This window comes from Bufo bufo, chromosome 5 (assembly GCF_905171765.1).
Source record: "Bufo bufo chromosome 5, aBufBuf1.1, whole genome shotgun sequence".
NCBI classification, from domain to species: domain Eukaryota; kingdom Metazoa; phylum Chordata; class Amphibia; order Anura; family Bufonidae; genus Bufo; species Bufo bufo.
In genome coordinates this window covers 547,407,815-547,432,707 of record NC_053393.1, presented here as the reverse complement: position 1 = coordinate 547,432,707, position 24,893 = coordinate 547,407,815, and the positions used below count along the sequence as shown (strand labels likewise).

General features: G+C 44.6%; 1 long non-coding RNA gene across 1 annotated transcript in view; it reads right to left on the bottom strand.

The window, feature by feature from the left end:
• Nucleotides 1–12,636: 12,636 nt before the first annotated feature.
• LOC121000761 overlaps nucleotides 12,637–24,893 on the bottom strand; it is a 34,937-nt gene continuing 22,680 nt past the window's right edge. Inside the window, exon 3 of the long non-coding RNA XR_005778895.1 lies at nucleotides 12,637–12,693. This is a non-coding gene — a long non-coding RNA (uncharacterized LOC121000761). The remainder of the gene's footprint in view (nucleotides 12,694–24,893) is intronic.

The window sequence follows — 24,893 nt, the reverse complement described above, 5'->3', positions numbered from 1 at the left end:
ATCTGCAAACAAAGGGGGTTAGTCAGCACCTCCCAGTGCGAAGGTGCATGGTGCCATGGCACAGACCTAGAGGAATAAAAGAGACAATGCAGCAGCACTCTGCAAATCAGACAAAGTACAACAATGCTTACAAAAATTATGGTGCTAATACTACTACTTGGACAATGCATTTTGTACAAAACCATCTAAGCCCGTCCGTTCGGCAGACGGGCTTAGATGGTTTTGTACAAAATGCATTGTCCAAGCATCTCGCTTTTATAAATAAGCGTAGTATTAGCACCATAATGTTTGTAAGCATTGTTGTACAGTCGTGGCCAAAAGTTTTGAGAATGACAAAAATATTAGTTTTCACAAAGTTTGCTGCTAAACTGCTTTTAGATCTTTGTTTCAGTTGTTTCTGTGATGTAGTGAAATATAATTACACGCACAATTCTCAAAGGCTTTTATTGACAATTACATGACATTTATGCATAGAGTCAGTATTTTCAGGACCTCTGCAATCCGACTGGGCATGCTCTCAATCAACTTCTGGGCCAATTCCTGACTGATAGCAACCCATTCTTTCATAATCACTTCTTGGAGTTTGTCAGAATTAGTGGGTTTTTGTTTGCCCACCCGCCTTTTGAGTATTGACCACAAGTTCTCAATGGGATTAAGATCTGGGGAGTTTCCAGGCCATGGACCCAGAATGTCAACGTTTTGGTCCCCGAGCCACTTAGTTATCACTTTTGCCTTATGGCACGGTGCTCCATCGTGCTGGAAAATGCATTGTTCTTGACCAAACTGTTGTTGGATTGTTGGAAGAAGTTGCTGTTGGAGGGTGTTTTGGTACCATTCTTTATTCATGGCTGTGCTTTTGGGCAGAATTGTGAGTGAGCCCACTCCCTTGGATGAGAAGCAACCCCACACATGAATGGTCTCAGGATGCTTTACTGTTGGCATGACACAGGACTGATGGTAGCGCTCACCTTTTCTTCTCCGGACAAGCCTTTTTCCAGATGCCCCAAACAATCGGAAAGAGGCTTCATTGGAGAATATGACTTTGCCCCAGTCCTCAGCAGTCCATTCACCATAATCTGTCATAGTAACATAGTAACATAGTACATAAGGCCGAAAAAAGACATTTGTCCATCCAGTTCGGCCTGTCATCCTACAAGTCCCTGATGTTTTTTTTTGGAGAGAAGTGGCTTCTTTGCTGCCCTTCTTGACACCAGGCCATCTTCCAAAAGTCTTCGCCTCACTGTGCGTGCAGAGGCGCTCACACCTGCCTGCTGCCATTCTTGAGCAAGCTCTGCACTGGTGGCACTCCGATCCCGCAGCTGAATCCTCTTTAGGAGACGATCCTGGCGCTTGCTGGACTTTCTTGGACGCCCTGAAGCCTTCTTAACAAGAATTGAACCTCTTTCCTTGAAGTTCTTGATGATCCTATTGTTGATTGAGGTGCAATCTTAGTAGCCACAATATCCTTGCCTGTGAAGCCATTTTTATGCAACGCAATGATGGCTGCACGCGTTTCTTTGCAGGTCACCATGGTTAACAATGGAAGAACAATGATTTAAAGCATCAACCTCCTTTTAACATGTCAAGTCTGCCATTTTAACCCAATCAGCCTGACATAATGATCTCCAGCCTTGTGCTCGTCAACATTCTCACCTGAGTTAACAAGACGATTACTGAAATGATCTCAGCAGGTCCTTTAATGACAGCAATGAAATGCAGTGGAAAGTTTTTTTTTGGGATTAAGTTAATTTTCATGGCAAAGAAGGACTATGCAATTCATCTGATCACTCTTTATAACATTCTGGAGTATATGCAAATTGCTATTATAAAAACTTAAGCAGCAACTTTTCCAATTTCCAATATTTATCCAATTCTCAAAACTTTTGGCCACGACTGTACTTTGTCTGATTTGCAGAGTGCTGCTGCATTGTCTCTTTTTTTCCTCTAGGTCTTTGCCATGGCAGTGTGCTTCTGCGCACTGGGAGGTGCTGACTAACCCCCTTTTTTTGCCAATAAATATTGAGTTTTGTTTGGCTGTTAACCCTTGCTTTGTTACTGGAATGGTTTAAAATGAAAAATTTGCCAAAAAATAGCTGTTTTAATTTTTTATTATTTACAACGTTCATCTAACAGATTAGATCATGTGCTATTTTTATAGAGCAGGTTCTTACTTACGCAGGGATACATAATATGTTTACTTTTTTTTTTATTTATTTAAGTTTTACACAATAATATCATTTTTGAAACAAAAAAAATCATTTTAGTGTCTCCATAGTCTGAGAGCCATAGTTTTTTTTTATTTTTTGGGCGATTGTCTTAGGTAGGGGCTCATTATTTGCGGAATGAGATGACGGTTAGATTGGTACTATTTTAGGGTGCATACGCCTTTTTGATTGCTTGCTATTACACTTTTCGTGATGTAAGGTGACAAAAAATAGCTTTTTTTTAAGTCGTTTTTATTTTTTTAAGTGTTCACCTGAGGGGTTACGTCATGTGATATTTTTATAGAGCAGGTTATAGTTTTTAGAGCCATAGTTTTTTTTTTTTTTTTGGGCGATTGTCTTAGGTAGGGGCTCATTTTTTGCGGGATGAGGTGGCGGTTAGATTGGCACTATTTTGGGGGGCATACGCCTTTTTGATCGCTTGGTGTCGCACTTTTAGTGATGTAAGGTAACAAATTTATTTTTATTTTGCACAGTTTTCATTTTATTTTTTTGACGGTGTTCATCTGAGGGGTTAGGTCATGTGAAATGTTTATAGAGCCAACGATATGGACGCGGCAATACATTAATATGTGTACTTTTCTTTTTTTCCCTATTTTTTTACAATTTTTTTTTTACATTATTTTGGGAAAAGGACGCTTTTTTTTATTTACTTGAAACTTTGAATTTCTTTTTGAAAAATGTATTTATTTAACTTTTTTTTCACACTTTATTTTTTGTGCCACTCTGGGACTTCAACTTCTGGGATCCTCTTTACAATGCATTCCAATACTTCTGTATTCTGATCCCCTTTACAATTCATTCCAATACTTCTGCATTCTCCACCGGAAGGCAGCCACGATGCCTAAGAAAGGCATCGCACTGCCTTCCATGCCGTCGGGTCCCCATTACAGCAGCACGGGGACCCGATTGCTTCCACAATCGCCGCCGGAATGACCAGTAAACCTGCAAACCGCAGGTCTGAATTGACCTGTGGTTTGCAGCGATCACAAATACGGGGGGGTCACAGGACCCCTCTCGGCATTGTCACAGGGTGCCTGCTGAATTATTTCAGCCGGCACTCTGTTCTGATCACCGCCCGCCGCGCGGCGGTGATTGGAAAAACACAGGGCGTACAGGTACGCCCTGTGTCCTAAAGGACTCGGACAACAGGGCGCTTCTGACAAGAGTCCTGTAGACACAAGTGAGGGAAGCACAAGGAGCTCGAGTTTTTTCCTTGGGTAAATTGTTTGAATATTAATAAAACATGGCTCAGCTAATTTTGATTAACCTGAGAAAGGAAAGGGGAAAAAGGAATAGCATCACAGGATCTCTGATGCTGAAGCTAAGGCAGCCACTCTATATCCTGCAGCTGTGATACGATAGTGTAGGTTTCCTGGCTGCCTGAGGCTGTGGCCCCTTCTGCCCAGATGATCCTGCTGGAGCAGAGGAGGACCTCTGGCTCCAGTGTTGATGGCAAATAGGCTTCAGGGGGCAATCTGGTACTGTTCTGGTGCTAATGCTATGCTTATTTTGTAAATTTCTGATTCTTGGCAAATACATTTTGTACAAATTTATTTGGGCCCATCTGCCGGCGTCAAGGCGATCTCTATAAGATGGGAACCTAACACTAAATACTACCTGGTGTAGTGCCATATGGTCAGCCTTAAAATTCAGGGAATGCAGGTTCCACGTGCATGCTGGGTCCACTCTGCCTTTTAACATTTTTTGTACCAAAATTGCATCCATTAAATCCAGGGAATGCAGGTACCAACATGTATGCGAGTATGGACCCAGCATGCATGGGGAACCGGCATTTCCTGTATTTTATGGCGGCCAGTATGGTACTATAACAGGTAGTATTTAGTGTTAGATTCCTGTCTTATAGAGATTGCCTTGATGTTTGGCAGACGGGCCCAAATAATTTTGTACAAATTATATTTGCCAAGAATCTCAAATTTACAAAATAAACAAAGCATTAGCACCAGAATATTTTCTATAACTATGGCATTATTGTACTTTAATTGTGTTTGAAGAGTGCCGTTGCATTGTCTTTTTTTCTTCGTGTGTGCAGCTATGGCATTGGGATGTGCTGACTGACACCTATTTTTATGTAAAAAAGGCCACACTGCATTTCTAAAGGTCTTCTAAGCGTTAAGAACCCATAAGCACAGTAGGTGGTTGTGCTGGGTTTTGGGCCAGTACTGTGGACGCGACGGCCAGTCTAAGAGTTGAAAAGTTGCTTCTGCCCTAAGTAAGTCCTGTCTGAGCATCGCAGAGAAAACCGGGGAAGTATTAGCTGGAAACGATTCGCTAATGTTTTCACCTAGAGTTTATAATCGGGGTCAAGCAATGAAATTGGGCAGAAAGATTGAGTCTTCAAGAGATCTCTACCAGGTTCATGGAGATCTGTCCAGGAGTCAGTAACACAATGAATAGGAGTCAGATGAGTAAAAACAGATTTAAATAGTCCAGTTAGGACCGGTATTGTGAGGGGACGGGATGTTTTGTAATACTCTGCCGAAAGACCATCTGGATCCAGTGTTTTACTATTCAATGCCACAAAAATGGCCCACCGAACCTCCTCCTCCATGATAGCAGAATCCAATGAGTATAGAAAAGAATTAACCCCTTAAGGACCCAGGACGTACCGGTACGCCCTATTTCCCGAGTCCTTAAGGACCCAGGACGTACCGGTACGTCCTGACTTAAAATCTGTATTCCGGCGCCCCAGGGGTTAATCGGAACGGGATTTCGGCTGAAATCATTCAGCCGGCATCCCGTAACAATGCAGGGGGGGGTCATTTGACCCCCCGTATCGGCGATCGCAGCAAACCGCAGGTCAATTCAGACCTGCGGTTTGCTGCGCTTTTTGCAGTTTCTGATCCCCGCGGGCCCTGACCGCGGGGATCAGAAACTTTTGAGTGCCTAAAATCATTATTTTTCACCCCCCCCCCTGCACCCCTGCACGATTTTATGCCGGTGGGTGGTGCGGGGGGGGGTGTCGCATGCGGTGGGGGCGTTGCGGGAGGCGGGCGGTGCGGCAGGCGGGATCGCGATCCCCCGCCCGCCTCCCCATGAATGATCGTTGGCTTCTAGTGGTTATACCAGGGTGCCAGCACATTGCTGGCACCCTGGTATAAACGGCTGACATCTGTGTAGATGTCAGCCGTTTAACCCTTTCCATACCGCGGTCCGTACGGACCGCGGTATGGAAAAAGTTAACTGTCATCGGTCAGGGAGCTCCCTCCCTCTCCATCGGGGGGCTGCTGTGCCTTTGTAGCCCCCCGATGGAGAGGGAGAGAGCCCCCAGAGAGCCCCCCTCAGCCCTGTGCTCACCCTTCCCCGTCTGCGAAGTTCTGAGCAGACGGGGAAGGTTCCCATGGCAACAGGACGCCTGCTCAGGCGTCCTGCTGGCCATGGTGCTGAACAGATCTGTGCTAAAAGCATAGATCTGTTCAGTGTAAGTAAAATACAGTACAGAACAATATATATTGTACTGTACTGTATTATACAGACATCAGACCCACTGGATCTTCAAGAACCAAGTGGGTCTGGGTCACAAAAATGTAAAAAAAAGTAAAGATAAAAAAAAAAACATTTATCACTGAATAAAAATAAAAAAAATAAAATACACTACACATATTAGGTATCGCCGCGTCCGTAACGACCTGATCTATAAAACAGTCATGTTACTTTCCCCGCACGGTGAACGCCATAAAAATAAAAAAATAAAAACTATGAGAAAATTGAAATTTTGCCCACCTTACTTCCCAAAAAAGGTAATAAAAGTGATCAAAAAAGTTGCATGTACGCCAAAATAGTACCAATCAAACCGTCATCTCATCCCTCAAAAAATGAGACCCCAAAAACTGAAAAAACTATGGCTCTTAGACTATGGAAACACTAAAACATGATTTTTTTTGTTTCAAAAATGAAATCATTGTGTAAAACTTACATAAATAAAAAAAAAGTATACATATTAGGTATCGCCGCGTCCGTATCGACCGGCTCTATAAAAATATCACATGACCTAACCCCTCAGGTGACCACCGTAAAAAAATAAAAACAAAAACGGTGTAAAAAAAGCCATTTTTTGCCATCTTATGTCACAAAAAGTGTAATAGCGAGCGATCAAAAAGTCATATGCACCCCAAAATAGTGCCAATCAAACCGTCATCTCATCCCGCAAAAAATGAGACCCTACTCAAGATAATCGCCCAAAAACTGAAAAAACTATGGCTTTTAGACTATGGAGACACTAAAACATTTTTTTGGTTTTAAAAATGAAGTTATTGTATAAAACTTACATAAATAAAAAAAATAGTATACATATTAGGTATCTCCGCGTCCGTGACAACCTGCTCTATAAAATTACCACATGATAAAACCTGTCAGATGAATGTTGTAAATAACAAAAAAAAAAAGTGCCAAAAAAGCTATTTCTTGTTACCTTGCTGCACAAAAAGTGTAATATAGAGCAACCAAAAATCATATGTACCCTAAACTAGTACCAGCAAAACTGCCACCCTATCCCGTAGTTTCTAAAATGGAGTCACTTTTTTGGAGTTTCTACTCTAGGGGTGCATCAGGGGGCTTCAAATGGGACATGGTGTCAAAAAACCAGTCCAGCAAAATCTGCCTTCCAAAAACCGTATGGCATTCCTTTCCTTCTGCGCCCTGCCGTGTGCCCGTACAGCGGTTTACGACCACATATGGGGTGTTTCTGTAAACTACAGAATAAGGGCCATAAATAATGAGTTTTGTTTGGCTGTTAACCCTTGCTTTGTAACTGGAAAAAAAATATTAAAATGGAAAATCTGCCAAAAATGTGAAATTTTGAAATTGTGTCTCTATTTTCCATTAAATCTTGTGCAATACCTAAAGGGTTAACAACGTTTGTAAAATCAGTTTTGAATAGCTTGAGGGGTGTAGTTTCTTAGATGGGGTCACTTTTATGGAATTTCTACTCTAGGGGTGCATCAGGGGGCTTCAAATGGGACATGGTGTCAAAAAACCAGTCCAGCAAAACCTGCCTTCCAAAAACCAAACCGCGCACCTTTCACTCTACGCCCTACTGTGTGGCCGTACAGTAGTTTACGGCCACATATGGGGTGTTTCTGTAAACAGCAGAGTCAGGGCAATAAAGATACAGTCTTGTTTGGCTGTTAACCCTTGCTTTGTTAGTGGAAAAAATGGGTTAAAATTGAAAATTAGGCAAAAAAATGAAATTCTGAAATTTCATCCCCATTTGCCAATAACTCTTGTGCAACACCTAAAGGGTTAACGACGTATGTAAAATCAGTTTTAAATACCTTGAGGGGTGTAGTTTCTTAGATGGGGTCACTTTTAGGGAGTTTCTCCTCTAGGGGTGCATCAGGGGGCTTCAAATGGAACATGGTGTCAAAAAAACAGTCCATAAAAATCAGCCTTCCAAAAACCATACGGCGCACCTTTCACTCTACGCCCCGCTGTGTGGCCGTACAGTAGTTTACGGCCACATATTGGGTGTTTCTGTAAACGGCAGAGTCAGGGCAATAAAGATACAGTCTTGTTTGGCTGTTAACCCTTGCTTTGTTAGTGGAAAAAATGGGTTAAAATGAAAAATTAGACAAAAAAATGAAATTCTCAAATTTCCTCCCCATTTGCCAATAACTCTTGTGCAACACCTAAAGGGTTAACAATGTATGCAAAATCAGTTTTGAATACCTTGAGGGGTGTAGTTTCTTAGATGTGGTCATTTTTGGGTGGTTTCTATTATGTAAGCCTCGCAAAGTGACTTCAGAGCTGTAGTGGTCCCTAAAAATTGAGTTTTTGTAAATTTCAGAAAAATTTCAAGATTTGCTTCTAAACTTCTAAGCCTTGTAACATCCCCAAAAAATAAAATATCATTCCCAAAACAATTCAAACATGAGGTAGACATATGGGGAATGTAAAGTCATCACAATTTTTTGGGGTATTACTATGTATTACAGAAGTAGAGAAAAAGAAACTTTGAAATTTGCAAATTTTTCCTAATTTTTGGTAAATTAGGTATTTTTTTGTGCAAAAAAAATAATTTTTTTTACTTCATTTTACCAGTCACAATATGTGACGAAAAAACAATCTCAGAACGGCCTGGATAAGTCAAAGCGTTTTAAAGTTATGAGCACTTAAAGTGACACTGGTCAGATTTGCAAAAAATGGCCTGGTCCTTAAGGTGAAAATGAGCCCGGTCCTTAAGGGGTTAAAGGAGTTATCCAACTTAAAACTTTTACTCAGTCCCTATTAGAGTAGCCGGAACAGTAGGGTGGTCATTGCTCCATGGCTGCCTATGCAGGTCCAGGGTCTCTGGGAAACAACAGTAATTTTCTGCAGCGGTCAAGTGCCACCTCGTCAACAGGATGCTGATTCTCAAAGACCCCGGACCTGCGGAGGCGGATGTGGAGCGATGGAGACGGAAACCAGTGGTGGAGACCAGATAAGTGTGAACACCACCTGAGGTCTGGACACTCTGAAGGCATCTGTTAAAAGGTTTAAAGCTGGATAACCACTTTAATAATGGGGAGGAGAGCAGGGACTGCCCTGTAGAGGTCTTCATAGTAATCACTGAATATTTAAGCAATAACTGTGCCAGTCAGAGGGTTCTGCAACTGGATGACTGGTTTATAAAGTTGACTAGATTTAGTAAGGGCCGCTAAAAATTTACCGTATTTTTCCCCTATAAAACGCACTCCCCCCCCCCCTAAAATGGGGGGAAAAAGTTAGTGCGTCTTATGGGGTGAATATAGGTGAAACCTGGGGTAAAAAAACATATCCGGCGCTTATATTTGACTGTATATTACACTGTGCCGACTGTACCTGTAACGCTTGCAGCCCTGGCAGCGCTCACATGTCCAGCGGGCGGCGTGTGCGGGCGGCGGTGCGGGAGTCCGATGCTGCGATCCGCTCACGATGGTGATGGTGGTATGGAGGGTCTGGTATGGGCCGGCCGGCCTCAGTAAGTGTTGGGTTGTAGGGACCGGCCGGCCCGAAGCGCTGTTATGCAGGAGGAAATGGAGCGCAGGAGCCGGAAGACAAGGGGCGGAGCTGGCAAGTGTGACAGGGAAGTCTGCTCCGCCCCTCGTCTCAGTCGTCACGCTGCGCTCAGTCGGATAGAGGATCGCTGGAGGATCGGTATGAAATGTTCATTGAGGCAGTGTTATGCACATTTCCTTCCCCCCACTTTACATTTAAATGCTGAAAGACATCCCTAAGGAATCACAGAGTTAATAAAGTGCCACCCATAATAATAAAGTGGTGTGCCCTGCCAGAAAGACATCCCTAAGGACCCCACTGTTAATAAAGTGCCCCCTCCTAATAAAGTGCCCCCCCTCCTAATAAAGTGACCCCCTTATTAAGGCGTCATGCAGACATCCGTGGAGCACTGTCCATGATATCCCAGCCTGCCGTCCTGCTGAGTGCACGAAGCGCATGGCGCCATTGGTTGCTATGACGCTGTGCCCTTCGTGCACTCAGCAGGACGGGATTTCACGGACCATGCTCCATGGTTGTCTGCATGACGCCTTAAAGTGTCATTGGATCCCCCCCTTTCCCAATAAGTACGGTATCGTATGTCAGCAGCATATCCCCCCCATAACATTGTGTTAGTGGCAGATCCCCCCATAACATTGTCATCCACTGATGTCCTTAGCTACAGTACCCCCATAATTGTAGTGCTAACTGTTCTTCCATTACTGTATTCTATTGCAGAAAATTACGGTAGTCTCCTGCTGCATACTGTACATTTCTGAGCGATGTCAAAGCAGAAAAGGCTTTCTTATAAAATTCCTTTTAAACTAGAGGTGATAAAGTACGCCAAAGAGCATGGAAACAGGGCAGCGGAGAGACATTTTGGGCCGCCTTCAACTGAAAAGATGATTCGTGCATGGAGGAAACAAGAGGATCGGTTGGAGAAAGCGGAGAAAAGTAAACACACTCTTCGTGGGTGTGCTGCAAAGTGGCCACAGCTAGACGTGGACATGAAAGAGTGGATCACATGTCACAGGAACAATGGCTTCTCAGTATCCACAAAAATGATCATCTATGAAGCCAAACGTCTTGCTGCAGAGAAAGGTATTGACGACTTCACTGGATCGGCATCATGGTGCTACAGATTCATGAGGAGATGTGACCTTGCTATGCGCACCAAAACAAGAATTGCCCAAAAAATGCCCAAAGAATATGAGTCCAAGATTCTTTCTTTTCATAAATTTGTGCTGGATTCACGAAAGAAACATGGCTATGAAATAGGCCAGATTGGGAACATGGATGAAGTTCCGTTAACCTTCGATGTTCCATCGAATAGGACCGTCGATGTGAGAGGCGCAAAAAACTTAACTGTGAAGACCTCTGGACACGAGAAAACGCATTACACGGTTGTCTTGTCCTGCTGCGCAGATGGCACCAAACTGCCACCAATGCTGATTTTTAAAAGGAAGACCATGCCAAAAGAAGTGATCCCACGAGGTGTGATTGTCCATGTTCACGACAAAGGGTGGATGGACGAAAATGGCATGAAAGTATGGATCGAAAAGGTGTGGTCCAAACGCACTGGAGGACTTCTGAAGAAACCTGCCCTACTAGTGCTTGACCAGTTTATGGCACATATCACCGAATCCACAAAAACAAGATTTAAGGAAGTGAACACCCATCTAGCGGTAATTCTTGGGGGGCTTACGAGCCAGCTACAACTTCTGGACGTTTCATTAATAAGCCATTTAAAGTGTTCATGAGGGAGGAATGGAACAAGTGGGTGGCAGCTGGGAACCATGACATAACTCCCACTGGACGGATGAAGAGGCCCACCATCACCCAAGTCTGTAAATGGGTGAAAACATCATGGCAGGCAGTCAACGATGAAATCGTCGTCAGATCCTTTAAAAAGTGTGGCATTAGCAATGCCTTGGATGGCACTGAGGACAATATGCTGTACGACGTATCTGAAGGCAGCGATACTAGTGATACTGAGCCACAGAGTGCGATTAACCTGGACAGTAGTGATGAGGAGTTTTTGGGGTTCCCTGATGAATAGAGGAGTACTGTACCTGGACATTTAAGTCAATAATGATGGTTGTTAATGCTGCTGGTTACTACTGTTAATGTTTACATTGTTAAAATATTGGTCTGTTATTTTATTAAAAGTTTTGACACACCTTTTGTCAATTTTTTTTTTCTTCCTATTTTCACCCTCTAAAACCAGGTGCGTCTTATAGGGCGTCTTATAGGGCGAAAAATACGGTACCCGTCTTATTGCCCCAACAATAGAATTTAATTTATGATATCGGCATCTGACAATGAGACTATATATAAAAGAGTCCAGAAGATGTTTAGCCATGAAGTATTCTTGTGGTGTCTCCGTAGAAGGGGATAAGACAAGCGCACCTCGGGCCTGTAACCAGGAGTTATGTATTTCATCAAACCCTTTCTCCTTCTTTCTAAACGAGAGATAATGGACTGTTATACTTTTTATCCTTTATTTTTAGTTTTTTCTCCATTTATTAGATTCCTATATTCTATCTTTTATTACATGTATTTCTTCTTATATCTATGTCCAGGCAGCAGGATGTATGTCCCTATATAAAGGGGACTCAGGGCAGCCATCAGATAATGTCTGTACACAGGGATGCAGAGAAGACATGGTTGGTGTGTCCTCTGCCTGCCCACCAGCCGCCTCTATTGAAGGGATTTCCTCAGATGTCAGCAGTTTCCTCCAGTGCAGGACCCAGCACCATCTTCATATTCTTAACCTCTTTGCTGAGATCTTCAGGTGAAATTCATAGTGTTGCTGAGGACGCCATGAGGACCAGACATGTCATATTTCTCTTATTCGCCGGTGTCATCATAACTGCAGCAGCAGAAGAATCTGAGGCATCTGCAGGAGATAAGACCGGAGGGGGGTCATGAGAGTGGACAGGTCAAGAGGTGACAGTGGGGACTGATGAAGAGAGGGGTAGTAGGTCCTAGAGATACGAGCTGATTACGGTGAGTCCTGCTGCTGAGTCCCCCCACAATCAGCTGGTATTACTGGAGGAAACATTTAGGGAACTATTCTGGGACCCTCAAATATTTTCTGCATTTGCCCTCATAGAAGGAGCACGGGGGTCATGTTAATTTGTGTACTTACCTTGTTAGTCTGTTTCTGCTGCTCTTTCTGATGCTGCTTGGAAAAGTAAGAATAGATTTTTTTTAAAGATTCCCTACATCGGCAAACACAGTGGGGTCCTAGTGCCACAAAAAACTATCTTGCCCCCTCCCTAGTTCATGAACGTTTAATGCATTAAATCAATTATTTCTGTGGCCAATAGGGGGAGCTCATTGCAGGCTGATGTATCATAGAGTTCACTGTTTAAGCCCCTATGCAGTGAGCTCCTTCAAGTGGCAGTTACAGGTAGACTGAAGGTAAATTATTACTTACCTGCTGCTCTTGTTTTGTCTTCTCAGGCAATTTGGTGTCCACCAACCGCGTCTTGTCCTAAAGGAAAGATTAAAGTAGATAAGATCAGCTCCATGTGATGACAGGATCAGTCTATACAGTTCTGTACACGGAGACTGTCCTGTGTCATGTCCTGTGGACACTAAATGAGGCAGAGCTCAAAGCAGGAAAGTATGTGACCACTAAAATTCTGTCTTACTTATTCTATAAACTTACTGGGTGGTCTCCTCAGTTGGTCGGGCCGTCATCACCTCTATGTCCAATGGTCTATAATGAAAAAAACAGTTCTGACAACAATGTATGGGCTTCGATGACATAATTATATATACCTATATCTGGAAATATTATCAGCTCATTATCTATAGACTCTGTACTCACCTTGCTGTGTCCTCAACTTGTTCCTCCACTACAGTATCTTTCTCCTCTACTTCCTCTACTCCCACCTTTTCCTTTTCCATTTCCTCTCCCGCCTTTTCCTCCTCCGCCACCTTCTTCTCCTCCTCTTCTTCCTCCAGTTCTATTTCCTCCTTGCTATTAGACATAGAACATTATATCAGGACTTTGTTCTCACCTTTATTAGGGGAGGAGTTTAGATGGGATATTTATTCCTCTTAGAGAATGGGATAAACCTCAATAATCCTCAGTGTGATGCTCTATGGTAAGGTTTTAAGGTAAAAAAGTTTGTGCCACCCCCCCCCCCCCCCCCCTTGCCCAGGCTCCAGCATTGCCAGTTCCTCCCTGCCCGGTTTATACACTTACATAGTGTCCATCTTAAAGGGTGGCTCCAATTTCTTCACTGTTCGTATCCTATAATAGAAAACAGCTCTGGTTACTGGAACTGCCCAATATACACCCCAAATATAAGATGTGGCAAGACTGGTGCCCCCTTTGATCATTATCACATTTACTAGTAATAATGAATATCCATGACATCACAACATAATTAACCCCTTGCATCTGGAATGTTTTATGATGAGAATGTCATCAATATAGCGAGTCTCTCAGATAAATAGACTGATATTAAATTCAGAAGCTTTCCTTCTACCTTCCTTTAGAGGACACAGGAGAATTGTCCTTTCTATAAATATACATGTCACATATGGTGGGGACAACTCCTAGATCACCTTGTAAGGCAGACGCCTATATTGCCCTATTATTCTATGATATAATCACCTTACTGGCAGCTCGGAGCCCTTCACCGTCCACCTCCACCTGTTAGGGAAATACAACGAGATTATATCTACAGGTTAGGAATATTCTCATTCATAGACATGATACAATATGACATCATTTGAGATTTCCATAGTAACAGCCAATCAGATCTCTGTGTTCATTTTCCCGCATTTTTATGTATGAGGCCTAATGACTGTATGAAATGTTTTGTGGTTGCCTGAAGTGTGTTTTCTGTGCACTCTGCAACGCATGGAGATTTAAACTGTGTCCTTTCCACTATCGACGTCTCATATATGAAGGTGGAGCTGTGGATGAAGAATACTTTTATCTATTAATATTAAGATCTAGAGATAGAAATATTATAGATTATATCTGACTTTTTGACCTTGGGCTGCTTTACCTATAGGTAGAATGTGGGGTGATGTTCAGGACAATAAATGTTGCATGTTGTGGATCAGTAATTCTTCTACACAGTGTGGAAGATTTATCAAACTGCTGCAAGATCAGATTGTAGCTCTGAAAGCCAGTTGGAAAATGTAAATTGTGACCTGATTAGCTGCTATGGAGAACTGCTCCACGGGTTCTTTGCCATATTCTTGATTAATCAATTCAATCACTGTCCTAAATCAATATACAGAACTTTACATTGATGTACTTACATGAGAACCTGATATTTTTCCTCCTCACTTTCTTCTTCTTCCTCTTTCACCACCGCGCCTTCATTCTCCTCCTTAGTATTGATAACTTCCACCATCTCTTCCAGTACTTCTTCTTCCTTGATGTTCTTCTCCTCTACCTCCTTGATTGTATTGTCCTCCACTTTCCCATGCTTTTCGATGTTTATCTCCTCCATAACCTTCTCTACCTCCTCGATCTTATTCTCCATATTTTTGATCTCCTCCACCTCCTTGATCTTAATCTCCTCCACCTCCACAATCTTAATCTCCACTTCCTTGATCTTAATCACCTCCATCTCCTCGATCTTAACTTCCTCTGCCTCTATGATCTTAATCTCCTCCGCCTCCTCAACCTTAATCTCCTCCACGACCTCCCTGATGTTTATCTGCTCTAACTCCTCCTCAGTGTTAATCTCCTCTATCTCATCCTCCATGGTTATATCCTCCAAGATGTTAATCTTCTCATTCTCTTTCTTGATGTTACCATACTCCACCTCCTCATCGATGTTAATCTTCTCCATCTCCTTCTCCTCAATCTTAATCTCCTCCTCCTCCTTTTTCTCCTCCTTGACTTCCTCCAATCTAAAAGTAGATAAGACAGTGAGAGTCCAGGACATGCTCTGTGTGCTCTATTGATATAGAAATGATGAATAGTCATGTGGAAATGAGTAATGGACAAGCCCCATTTACCAGATCTATCCTCAACTTGTACCCATACCTCAGGACCTGAGCCTATAATGAAACATTTCTATCAATATTTATGTATTATCTAAACTTCAAGACCTATCCTCAAATCTTCAGTCTTCACTTATTGGTCCTTGCATTTTATCCCTTATCTGACCATCAAAACCCTAACCTATAGCAGCGACTGAGGAACTCCCCAGCACTCAAAACCCTAAGGACCTACTTACTGTTACCGATACACAAAAAGTACTGGGGTAATACAGAGATAATAAACACAGTGATGTCACAGTACAGAGACTCTGTATAGGTGAAAAAATAATGAAGTTCAGACACAGGAATGATGCACGCAACAGAGATGACCATGGGGCATCTATAATAACACTGAGGACGGGGCCACATTCTATTTTCCACACCACCTTCCATCCTCTATAGTCACCATTAACTGCACCTTATATCTCACTGGAAATGGGCCTTTAGTTATTTGACCCCATAGCAACTGAAATGTCTGCAAACCCAGCAGTTATATTCCTGATCCACATAGCAAAACACAGAGTGTCCCTTCCAAATCTCCTATTTCCCTACCACAGCAGCTGGCAGCCACCACTAGGGGGAGCTCAGTGCATACGGATTTATAAAACTACAATCAAACGGCATGTGAGCTGTATACAGTGAGCTCCCCCTAGTGACCACTGCAGGAAAAAACACAACAGGAAGCAGAAAAAGCAAATGCATAGAGTAGCCCCTGTCCCATAGCAGTCACCAAGTCTCCTTCTGCGGTAGGTACACCACTGCCACCCGCATCCCTTCTACTGGGTCCATCTGTGAAGCTTCTACATGCGGTTATACTCAGGTGCTGAAAGTAATCAGACATATTGTACACTTACAGGAAAGATGGACTTACCTGACTATACGCAATTCACCAACCAAAACTGCAGAAGAGGAAAAGGAAAGAGGCGGCCATTACTGAAGAGGAGGAGACATGATAGAAGAAGATGACAGACACAACAGGAGCTGAGGACACAGCAGACTTACCTCCAGCACCAACTACAACCCTCAGGGGAGTGTCAGCTCTGCAGCCCCTTATATAATGTGTGTGATGTCATAATGTGCGGGGGAGGAGCCAACAGCACAACATTCCATAACATCATAAAGAGGCCGGAGGAGGTAGCCAATCAGAATTTGAGGGGAGGAGCCAAAAGCACAATGTTCTATGACATCATAAAGAGGTCGGAAGAGGCAGCCAATCAGAATGTGTGGGGAGGAGCCAACAGCACAGTATTCCGTGACATCATAAAGTGGCCGGAGGAGGCAGCCAATCAGGTGTAATCTATATTGAATGTATGTAAATTTCCCACCTTAGCCCGGTACAATGGAAGACAGTATATATATAATGTATATCTAGACGGTATATAGACAGGACATTATAGATAATTCTACTGTATAATAGACGCTTGTTTCTGGACCTGCTGCTATTTCTCTGAAAACTTTTTTATGTTTGTCTTTTTTTCCCCAATAAACTTTATTCATTTTTCCGCAGATACAATACAGTCTGGGCCATTTATATGGATACACCTTAATAAAATGGGAATGGCTGGTGATATTAACTTCCTGTTTGTGGCACATTAGTATATGTGAGGGGGGAAACTTTTCAAGATGGGTGGTGACCATGGCGACCATTTTGAAGTCGGACATTTTGAATCCAACTTTTGTTTTTTCAATAGGAAGAGGGTCATTTGACACATCAAACGTATTGGGAATTTCACAAGAAAAACAATGGCGTGCTTGGTTTTAATGTAACTTTATTCTTTCATGAGTTATTTACAAGTTTCTGACCACTTACAAAATGTGTTCAATGTGCTGCCCATTGTGTTGGATTGTCAATGCAACCCTCTTCTCCCACTCTTCACACACTGATAGCAACACCGCAGGAGAAATGCTAGCACAGGCTTCCAGTATCCGTAGTTTCAGGTGCTGCACATCTCGTATCATCTGAAGGCAATCGTCAATGCTGTGAAGATACGAGATGTGCAGCACCTGAAACTACGGATACTGGAAGCCTGTGCTAGCATTTCTCCTGCGGTGTTGCTATCAGTGTGTGAAGAGTGGGAGAAGAGGGTTGCATTGACAATCCAACACAATGGGCAGCACATTGAACACATTTTATAAGTGGTCAGAAACTTGTAAATAACTCATGAAAGAATAAAGTTATGTTAAAACCAAGCAAACCATTGCTTTTCTTGTGAAATTTCCAATATGTTTGATGTGTCACATGACCCTCTTCCTATTGAAAAAACAAAAGTTGGATTCAAAATGTCCGACTTCAAAATGGCCGCCATGGTCACCACCCATTTTAAAAAGTTTCCCCCCTCACATATACTAATGTGCCACAAACAGGAAGTTAATATCACCAACCATTCCCATTTTATTAAGGTGTATCCATATAAATGGCCCACCCTGTACATTGGGGCCTATAGGCACATATCCATAGCGTCCCATAAGTGGGTCTTCCCCATGCATGATGGGAGTTATTCCCCAGCAGCGGGATATCAGTGGCGGCGCCATCCCTGCTCCATATATTATCATTGTATTTTATTGTCGCTCTCGACATTGATACAATTTTCTCCTGATTCGTTATTTTGTGTCACTGACACCTGAACCAGTGATGTGTAACCTGCTGTTCTCCAGCTGATGTTTAACTACAACTCCCAGCATGCCATGGAAAATGCAGACTGTCTGCCTATGCTGGGACTTGTAGCTCCACAACAGCTGCACGTTGCAGATCTGTAATGTTAACAAAGAATTAATATATGAAGGCAGCAGCTATGGGGTCAGTGATGGGGCCATGGGATCTTGGATGTGGGGTGGCACTGTGCAGTCAGGTTCTGCTCCATGTCTTGCTGCTGCTGTTGGTGGGTGGTTTCTTCAGTAGGTGGGTGAAGAAAATTGCTCATTAGAGACTCCAGACTTTTGGTGCTGATGGAGCTGGTGCTGCTCCTGATCCCCCCTGCAGCATTCATTGCAGTGAAGCATGAGCGCAGAGGGCCCCCCCCCCCCAGTCAGACCTTCATGAGGATGGGCAATGGCGCACATAGGCAGCAGCCAATTGACTTACATAGGATGTCTCAATAGTAGTTGAGTTTATCCTTCCTCTCATCGGGTGAAAAAAAAGGTCCCCATTTTTGAGCCTTTAAGTCATCCCTAAAAGCTTGCAGCTGGCCATTTGTGCAAGGTACTTGGAGGGACTCCCTGCCTCCATCTCCACTGCATACTGCCACAGTGTCTCGAGGTCATCTGCCTTGTCTTCCTCATCGTCATCCAGCTCCTCATGCTCCTCCTGTTCCTATCCTGTCACTTGTGCAGAAAAACCACCAATTTCTGTATACATTGCTTGTGCGTGAATGTCCTCCTCAGCCAGTTCAGCACCCACAGGGCTCAGGTGGCCTTGAGATGTAGACGCCACGTCTCCTGTCCCCTGGTAAGACAGATTTATCAGCATCTGCTCCAGGACATGAAGGAATGGAATGATGTCATTCATCTCGTAGTCCTGGCGGCTAAGAAATAAAGTGGCCTCCTCAAAGGTCTTCAGGAAACAGCAGTTGTCACACATGAGCTGCCACTGGCTAACTTCGAAGTTACACAGGGGAGTACTTCTGTCCACCTGCAACATCAAGAAATTGTTTACTGCCTTCCTCTTCCTCTTAAGTCGGTCCAACATGTGGAGGATGGAGTTCCAACAGGCGGAAACACGGCATATAAGGCGATGTTGCGGAATGCTATTCTGCCTTTGCAGCTCAAGGAGGACGTGTTTTGCAGTGTAAGAGGGGCTAAATTGTATGCACAGTTTCCTGACAATTTTTTTGATGTCTTGTAGTTGGGTGGAAGACTTTAGGAACTGCGTTTGTAGTACCCCAGAGTGGGCACTACCATTCCTACACCTTGCTACTGTCTCTATTGGCTAACCAATACAATCATCTGTGTATTTATTCCAGGTTTTTTGATATTGTGCTTTAATAACATGGCTATGTAACCTATGTATTGTAGTGCATTCACTGTGCCTGGTTGTCAAGCAGGCGGCAGTGTATCTGGCAGTGAGAGATCTAGGGGGAGATTCCATTCTCCCCTTTTGGGCAGAAGTGGGCTAGTCTCTTCCTACCAAGGGAGAGGTTGTGGGAAGCTATAGTCAGTCGAGAGTGAAGTTGAGAATTGGAAGGAGAGCAGACATGTCGCAGTAATGGGATCTCCCCTCTCTTGCAGCAGGAGTCTTCCAGGAGAAGCAGCTTGCAAAGCACCCTGACTCCTTACATGTTAAAGACAGAGTATAACAAGGGGGTCAACAGCCAAAGGCAGCCCGCTCAAAGTTACCAGTACTTTGAGAAAGTCCAGCTACCAAACCGAAGCCAGAGTCTCAATATATAGGCTTAATTCGTGCTGTAATTAAACAGATGTGCGCACCATAGGGTAATTCTGGATAGACAGGATAATATGAAATAAATTGCAAGGCTCACCTTGTTGGGTTATGCTAGTTATAGGCACAACTCTAATTAACGCTCATCAGAAGGGTCCTGAAAACCTGGAGGGTGGTGGTCTGCAGCCACAGGAAAGGTAGTCTTTTTATCGGAGATCCCTGGAATCCCCAAGAAGGTGCGTATTTGCAGAGATAAACATCCCACGGCGCAAAGACCAACCACAGGTCACCAGGATCAGGAATCAAGTATTTTATTGCAGCAATGCAACGTGTTTCGGGGAATCACTCCCCTACATTAGGTACAAGAGGCTGCACAGTTTTGTGTGGATGCAAGTTCATTCAAGGAAAGCTGTTAAACGTTTACCAAGTCTGGACTCTTACTCCACCAACTATCACTCTCCCCTTTACTGCTGCAGAGCCTAACTCTGGGGACCGCCGGTATCCAGGTAGGAGCACCGTGACACACACAAAACTGATAAGGCCGAATTACCACTCAGCATTCCTAAAAACCTGGGACTCAATCGGCCCTGGTGGGCGTCACGTTGCACTTTACAACCAGATTGAAGATGTGCACCATGCAGGGCGCATGACTCAGCCCTCTTTAACGCAGTGCCGACACAATATTCTTCCCGTTGTCGGTCACCATAGTTCCGTTTTTCAGTTGAAGAACAGAAAGAAAGGATTTGATTTTCTCTTGTAGGTTCGCGGGCAATAACTCCCCAGTGTGACTCCGTTAGCCCAGGAAAACCAGGTGCAGGACAGCGTGACACCCCCGTGCTATAGGTGGTATGCTGAAGTTGCACTCCGAATTGTGCCTGCAGTGGAGGCTGAGGACAAGGTGGAGGATGAGAAGGCAGAGCAGGACATTGGCACAGGTCTCACAGCTTGAGAATGTGTTGGCGGCAGTGCCGTAACCTGGCCAGGTTGCTGGTGTGGATGGGCAGGACCCACATTTACACATAAAGGATAGCCCCACATGTCGGCGCTACCGTGAACTTTAGCAGACACAGACAGGCTCAAGGACTATCCCATCTTCTGCTCAACATACGTGTGCAGGGCTGGTAAAGCCTTTTTGGAGAAGTAATGACGACTTGGGACTCTCCACCTTTGCTCGACACAAGCCATCAGTTCTAAGAACGGTGCAGGGTCCACCACATGGAAAAGGAGGGCCTGTAGTACCAGCAACTTGGCCAGGAGCATGGTCAGCTTCTGCACTGTTGGATGAGTGCATGTATACTGTTGTCTTTTTAGCAATTGTCTCGGTGATCGATTGCTGACGAAACGAGTGATGAGGAGAAGGAGGAGGAGCATCAGGACCAGTAGATGATGGGAAGGAAACACAGCTCCCTTCTGCTGAAGTGGTGGAGCCTTGGCTGCTGGAGAAGGGGTGCAGGCCACTGGGTGAAGCAGTAGTTGCTGCATCAGGCTGGACAGCTACATTAGTGCCACGGGTTTTCCAGGCCACTTTATGGTGATGCTGCATGTGTTGACACAGGGCCGTGGTGCCAACATCCTGGCCACGCTTCACCTTTTGCCCACAGATTTTACAAATGGCCATGCTGCCGTTCTCCGGCGGCTTTGATGAAAAATTCCTACACCGCCTTGTATGGCATTCTCCTTTTACCACTCCGTGCTGAGTGCCTGCTACTGCTGCCTCTGTGAACCAGTGCAGCGCTAGTTGCAGTAAGCCGGATTGGGACAGATGCACACTGGCGCAATATTAAAGGTTTTGAGTTTGTGACGCCAATTGCAGCTTGCGCAGGTACTGTAGCAGGGCCCTTTAAGATGGTATGAGCACACGTACTAGGTGAGGAATGCCAGAGGGGGATATTATCTCTGTGTGGGAGATATTGTAGTGTCAACGGTGTCTCCTACCTTGGTACGGCTGGACTCCTGTATCCTGGCTCACATGCAATAAATTGAGAGCTGTAAATAGGAGTAACTGAGGAATGATGGAATTCCACACAGACAATAGGGTCCAACTTGTCTTTACTTGATGTTATCTTATGCAGATTTAGATCCATACAATTTACAGTAATAGTCTAGGGGTCCCAGCAGGTGTTGGCAATATGTGGCAGGAATTATATCTATATATTCTGCATCTGAACATACGCCTATAGATCTGGCAGGTATCTGTCTTCTGCTCTGTCTTGGGTTCTGCTTAGTTTGGGCCTGACTAGCTACTGAGGTACTTATCTTCTCCTTGTATTTGGAATCTGTACTTACAGGACTGCTTGCAGGGAATGGTGGTTTCGTCCTGGAGATCTAGAAGTTCTGCCGTTGCTGCTTTCTTGGTCATCCAGCTGAGGTAAGGAACTCAGGCTGGGAAGGTTGCTTTAGGCCTCAGGTTAGGCCTGAATCCTTTGTTGGGATCCCTGTTTCTGGGAGCTCCTATTCACACACAGCCTACCCCAACAGGGGGGCTGGTGCACACTCTGCACACACTCTGCCTAGAAACTTCTGTCCTCCCTCTGAAGTAAGAGTGGGAACATTCCACTCCTCCTCAGATGGGGGAAGCTAGCCTGGAATGGTATATTCCAGTCTAGATATACTAACTGGCCTACAGACTATCTGCTACATACTGCTGCCACCTGCTGGTGTACATGGAAATTACAGCAAATATATAAAATACAGATAAATGCATGGCAATGCACATTGAGATTACATCAGATATTAACACATTCACATCTTAACATAATGAAGCTGGGTGACAGAGTTTAGTGACATACTCTGGGATGTTACATACCCGCTTACTTTAAGTGAAGCCGTCCTCGGAGCAAGATAGGCGGTAAAGGAATAAGCTCTGGGTACCCAATTAATACAAAGTGGTGCGTGAATATACACATAAGACATTACATAGACAAAACATTGAACGGTTTCCTCGAGGTTCCTGCCCGCTAGAGTAAGGTGTCCAACACACAGTTTCCTTATCTTGGTATAACCAGTGAACCTATAACTGCACAAAGCATGCATCGCTGACTGACTTTGTATGTTCTGGATCCTTCAAACTTCAAAGAAAGCATGGGGGTGTCTTTACTCTGTAATCCCACCATTTTGTAATGCAAAGCCCGCAAATAGAAGGGTGGCTTTATCCTGTTTTCCCTTCCCTGCATCATAGCCTGAAGAAATTTGGCTTATAGCACGATCACTATGATGACTATGAGGAAGCTAAGTTGTGGCTCTAAGGCTTGAGGTACCATACCTTAGGCAAAAGGCTCAGAAGAGGAGGGTCTTTAATCCTGTGCGCTCCTGGAATGAGACACCTCTGGATGGGAACAATCCGGAACATAAAACAAGCGGGAAGGAGCAGCCTAGGGCTTCTAACGATTCCCGAAGCAGCAGGGGTACCTGTGAAATAACTAGACCTGTCAGGACTTACCATTTGGTCCTACCCTGGGTACCTATGGGTATACTTCACCGGGTGTAGGCCATTGGTGTACAACGTTCGTATGATGTCAGTCCATATAAGGGGGGAGAGAACAAGAGCTGTGGAAAGGCACACTTTAGGTAAGTTGCTACATTTTTTTTGTTAAGTGCAATGGTAAGTGCAATCATTTGGAATAGTGCATAATTTCACATTGTGGCACCTGGAGAGATAATACACACAATGGGCAGGATATCTTGAATATTACATAACATTTGTAAACTGGTTACAATAGCATAAGTTATAAAGTGCAAGCTTTTATGTTGCAATAAAACATTTTATAAAATAGTGCAATTTTTTTTTATAAGTGCAAGGATAGGCTCAACAATAACTTGAGTCCATATTCCTGGAAGTGCTTGAAGTTGCAGAATCCTCTGGAAACTGAATAAAAGTTCCTTTGCAATCCACAGGGCAAAAGAGTCAATTGTAATCCAAAGGGCTGAAATGACATAAAATAGCAGCAGACTATCAGGTAACCTGAGAAAGGGGATAAAACATTCAACTTGGAGTTGAGGGGGTTAAAGTGCTGATGGGGGGAGTCCTTACTGACATGACCATCTGGATGAGGACAAACAATGGCAACCTGGAACAAAACGGTTAAAACATCACACAACAATGCCAACAGGTCCTCACCCGTCAGGTTATCAGTCCATGGAGTGGCTCCCAGAACAACGTCACTGGTATATTTTCTTCATAGTGGGGACACCTTACAGGTAGGCATCCATCTCCTCCTCGCTACTAGAACTGCTGAACCTCATCAGAGGTTGCTCTAGCCTCTGTTGATGGCTGAGAGTGGTGTTGACGGTAGCACGCCAGCGACCTCTACCTGTGACAGTGGGTATAGGCTGTACTGCCAATCTGGAGAATGTGGCGGTGGCTTGCTGCAGACCGGAATCCACAGCCGGTGTGGGGGTTGGCAGAACCACTGGCTGCATGGGTGCAGGGAGAGCTGGAACAGCTTGTGCAGGCTGCTTCCAAGGGAGCGTATAGGGAGGCATAAAACACGGCTGGACCTTAGGGTTAAAGGTCAGGACGCTGTTGTTGATTTGTCCTACCATCAGAGTTGGTGGCGGTGACAAACCCGGAATGAGAGGTGCGGGTTCCGGTTGAGGCTGTTCCCTGAAGATTAGGCGGCCATCTGGGGTTTCCTGCAGGCAACGGGTCCTGGCCGCAGAGCCTGGATCCTCCTGCAAGGTCTCTGGGGTGATGGCAGGAGAGAGTGGTTTCTGGAGCAAGGTGACTCCAGTAGCGAAAAGTCCTTGCATGGACCGCATGGGGGTGAATTCAATCTGGTCCCCTGAATATAGATTATGTCGGGCCTGGGGCAAGTAGTGCCTTTTAACTGAACGGCGGCCTACAAATAGCTCTGTGCCGGAGTGACTGTCCTGCACAAATCCAACACCACGTTCCACAGAGAACCACAGGACGGTTCTGGTTCGTCGGGTGAGCTTGGGATCTCCGGCCTGGGGGTTATATATCACTTGCTTCACCCACTCTTCAACCGCGGATTTGTATTCCCATGCGGTCTGGGCAAAGGCCGTGATTTCATGGGGAACCTCCGGATTGAGGCTGCGGAGCTGCTCATAGCTGGGCGGCGGAGTGGAATCTCCAGCCGCCTCCGCCGCACCAGTTGGCGGTAGTGGCGTGGCAGGCCTAAGGTTAATGGCCGGTGCTGGGGTTTCGGGACGTGGCGGATGGATGGGCACGGACCGGGCAGGGGCCTCAGGGAGCGCGGCAGCTCCTACCTGTGGTTGCGGCCGGGCGGCCGGTTCCGGTGCCTTCTGGACGTCCTCAGTAGAGATCATCTTCATCTGGG